The sequence below is a fragment of the Balaenoptera borealis genome, assembly GCF_965194805.1.
Source record: "Balaenoptera borealis genome assembly, chromosome: 11".
Taxonomy (NCBI): domain Eukaryota; kingdom Metazoa; phylum Chordata; class Mammalia; order Artiodactyla; family Balaenopteridae; genus Balaenoptera; species Balaenoptera borealis.
The window spans coordinates 72,069,093-72,073,468 of NC_138868.1; the positions used below are offsets into that span (position 1 = coordinate 72,069,093).

Sequence of the window (4,376 nt, forward strand, 5' to 3'; positions counted from 1 at the left end):
GAGAGATGTGGTTTGATTCTCTGAAGTGTTTCCTTCTGCATCAAACTATCATTTTCAATTTCCAAAATTGATTCTGAGTTTGGCCACTTCTGTGCATCTTCAACACTATGGCCTAAGTCAGTAACCATCAATTCTCACCTGCATTACTTAGGTGTTCTAACTAACTACTTCTCCTGCCCCCAAGGGGTCCACAGAACAATTAAGGTGATTAGTTAGATATGTAAAGTATATCATGTCAAGTGCTCTTTTAAACTTCCAATGCCTTCTCATTTCAAGTTGAAAAAAACTCAAATATTTCACATGAGCTACAAGGTCCTGCATACCCTGGACCCTGCCTCTCCCTTCTCAGTGCCCCAGACACAAATGAGCTTCCTCTCTATCCACACAAGAACACCAAGCTCTATGTTAGGGCTGTTACACTTGCTGTTTCATCCTAGTGGAAATCAGCTCTGGACCTTCCTTCTTGTCATTTGGGACTCAGAAAGGTCTCCTGCTCTATGAAGTATTCCCTGCCCACCGGAACCACACTGCCCATTCTGCACTAGCATCCCATCCCCTTTAATCTCTTCACAGAACATATGCCCACTTGAAATTGTCTTGTTCCTTTATTTGTGGATTTGTTTCTTGGGATGTATCAATGACCTAACCATGTGAAATATACATACAGCATTGAGAAGGCAGTGGAGACTTGCAGAGAAGATTTTCACATGCTGGCACTTTTTGTCCTCTGTTTGCTCATCTCTCCTAGCAACTTGGATCAGCCAAGTGCCAGGTGATTTCCACCAAGTCATCCTTCAGATAGGCCTGCAAACAAAACCCCCCAACCCAGCCAGCCAGCTGGAACCCAACAATCAACCCCAAACTCACTCACCAACATCACACAAGGCAACAAGCTCGGAAAAATAAGTTTTGCTTGAAATGTTTTGATATAATTATTAAGAAAAGTGCAGAAAAAACGACCACCTCTCCGTTGACTGACTGAACAACACAGAAAATAAAGTCAGATTTTAACATTCTGGTTACTTTTAATATATTTAATAAACTCAGATTTTAACATTCTAGTTACCATACTGGCAGAGAACATATTTTCAATACATCAAAGACTCAGAAAGATTATCAATTATTATCTTAGTCTCTACTGACCTAATTGGTCAAAAGGACCTAATTTGGCAAGAAAAGCGGGAAGGGAAGGGGGAAGAGGAAAAGGAGAGAGACTGGAGGGTAATGAAAGCCCAGGGTTCTTTAGAAGTTCAGCAGCGTCCAGAGCTGGCCCACAGGATGGGAGTGTGAGGTAGATTGGGCTCTGGCGACCTCAGCAGGATCTAGTTCCCAGAGCCACTAGAGTGTCCAGTGCATGAAACCTCAGTTTGTGACACAGGAGTTAGCGGTGTCCAAGCATTCCAGGGTCTGGAAGGAAGAACAAACTTTGGAGAATTTGGTAAACACCACAGACCCAGCACGTCCAGCGGCAGCACAGGAGGCACTCTCACGCAAGACTAGTGACCTGCAAATACCCAAAGCTCTGAAATGTAAATATGACCAGTCTCAAAGGATCCCCACGCAGGAGCAGTGGGGTAGAAAGGCATCCCCTGGGCTTAGGGGACGGGGCCACAACCACAGCCAGAAGCCGTGGCGGGATGCTGGAGCCCAGGGCTGAGCGGGGCGGCGCTGTCCGGCGAGGGTGCCTCCACAGGCAGGGGCGGAGCCTCTGGGTCCTGATCTGTGTCTAACGAAAGCCTCCTCTTAGCCCTGGGGGGAGCAGCTGGCTCCTGAGGGCCCTGTTCCCAAGGACGACGACGAGGGCCACATCTTCCAGCTGGGTGGCGATCCGGGGCGGATGGACCTGGGGTCGGCGGCTGGGTCGGGCCGGGCTCGCCGGAGGTGCTGGTGGCCGCAGCCCCGAACTGGGCGGCAGAGCAAGAACCCCGGGCCGGCGAGGGGCGCCGGCACCCAGCACGCACAGGGACTCGGTGGCTGGTCCCAGCGCCCGCGGCTACAGCCCTACGGGGGCGCAGAGCGCGGCGGGGCAGGTGGTGCCTCTGGCCGAGAGCGGCTCCCAGGGACGCGCGGACCTCCCTCCAGGCGTTCAGGACCTGGCTGTCGGGCGCCGTGGGCTGCGTGTGGTCCACCACGGTCCGCTCCTGCCCGCGTTTCCACAGCTCGTAGCGCTCCGGTTGCAGGATGCGCACGAAGGCGTCCATGGAGAAGGCGACCCGGGCCTCCCCGCAGCTGCACTGCGAGGCCGCTTTGCCATAATCGATCCAGCGCGGGCAGGCGAAATTGATGGCTTCCGCGCAGTTGAAGCCATGGTTGAAGCCAGAGTGGTAGCCATAGGGAAAGGTCACGATGAACTCCCCAGCCTCCTGAGTGACCCGATCGAAGGGGATGCCGTTGTCCTTGAGGACCGTGGGCGAGATGAGAGCCACCTTGTGCCGCAGGAAGGCCTCACAGCCCCGCGCGCTGCCCGGGAAAAGCTGCCTGGCCAGGCGTTCCAGGCGCCGGCCGTGCTCCGGGGGCACCGCGTACCAAGTCTTGGGCTCCCCGAAGTGCAGGTAGTTGATGCTGTAAAGGTCCATGTCCTCCGTGTGCCAGGCGAAGGCGGTCTTCCACATGCCGAAGTACAGGTAGGGGGTGTTGACGCCCTCGATGACCACTCCGCACTCCTGCTCCAGCAGGTCCTGAATGGTTCCCAGGTGTCCAAGGTTCCACTGCTCCGTGTTTTGATCGAATAAGGAGCCACTCACGTCCGCACCATATACTGGTGAATCATAGAGGCGTGTTTTCCAATATTTTCGCTCCAGGTCCTTAAAATCAAAGTGTGGTGGCGTCCGGTATTTTTCACTATTTGCTAAGTGGTGGTACTCACCCACGGTCATGGCTTTCTTCTTTTTGTGGTATTGAGTAAACACACCTGCCTGCCCAGAAGTCACCTGCTGGAGGGGAGCTGCTATTAAGATGTCATTGATATCATCATAGGTCTGTCTGGCTTTCCAGTCCTTGGGGGGAATGATCTTCGCCACGCCTGCTCGGTGTGCACCTTGGGATTCCATATAAGCAATGTATTTATCGAAATCATTAAACTCTTCTTTGGTTGGATGAAATACCATTATTCTACAACTTGGGTTCTGGGCCCAGTTGGACTTAGACTTCATAGCTTTCATTAATAAGCGGGAAACTCCCAAGTTCTGATGTATGTTCTGGGCAGGTGAGGATGCTGGAAAACACTACTTTTTCAAAAATGGGTTGGAGTATATCAGCAGGAGCCCGCAGTAGACTTTAATGCAATGAGTTGATAATATTTCTTAGGCTTGCTGATTCTCCAGGGGACTCCACGCTGGGCAGAAGCCTTGCTCAGGACTGATGCCGGCTGAGCCTGCAAGTCTGTGATGTCCTTGGTTGACACTTGGCTCTGTCCTCTTGAGATCTAGTGAATCACCCAGCCCTGGCTGGGTATCCCAAATGCAGGGTCTTCAGGGCAGAATTGAAAGCAAAACCTAAAAAGAAAAAGAATAGAGACAGGTTGAAAACTGATGGTTGGAAATAGTTACAAGGGAACTACAAAGAAAACACCACCATGGACTTTAATTGCATATTCCAATAAAGGCGAAAATTTCATAAGTTTGACAATACAAGAAATGGTGTTGTTGTGAACAATGGAAATTCTTGTACTCTAGTAAGGAGAACGGAAATCATTACATTCACTTTGAAAACCTATTTGGACAGTATCCACTAAAATTGAACTTACCCATGTGCTATGATTCATGCCTAGGATATGTGTATGTCTGTGCAATGAAAGTCAAGTCCAAGAATGTTCAGAACAACGTGATTTCAGTAGTCAAACACTGGAAACAACTCAAATGCCAGTCAACATTAGAATGGATAAGTACATTGTAGTATATTCATACAATGGAATACAATACAGGAATGAGATCAACAAAAACTACATGAAAATTAAAGAATAATTCTATAAACATAATACTGAGCAAAATTATCCGGACTCAAAAGAAGACCTATTCTATGCTTCCATTTAGATAAAGATAAAAAGGTACCTATAAGATGATGATATTTTTTGGTACCAACGTAATCTATGTTAGAAGTCAGAGTAGTGGTTACCTTTTTGAAAGAGAGAGGTTGTGAGTGGGGCTGTGAGGAAGTCTCTAGAATAATGTGAATATTCTGTTCTGAACCCAGGTACTGGTTACACAGCCATCAGAATGACTCATTGTCATAATTCTTCAAGTTATGATGATTTTCACAAATTTCTATGAAATCAATTTTTTAAAATTTATTTAAATTATTTAAATAAATTTAAAATTATAGTTTAGGGTGAAAAGCATTAAAACAGAATGATATCTTTCATTGTACCAAAAGGAAAA

General features: G+C 48.1%; 1 pseudogene across 1 annotated transcript; it reads right to left on the reverse strand.

The window, feature by feature from the left end:
- Positions 1-916: 916 nt before the first annotated feature.
- Positions 917-3,814, reverse strand: LOC309606226 (lysine-specific demethylase 4D pseudogene; annotated as a pseudogene). Its single transcript has one exon. The product of its transcript is annotated as a lysine-specific demethylase 4D pseudogene (transcript).
- Positions 3,815-4,376: the final 562 nt, after the last annotated feature.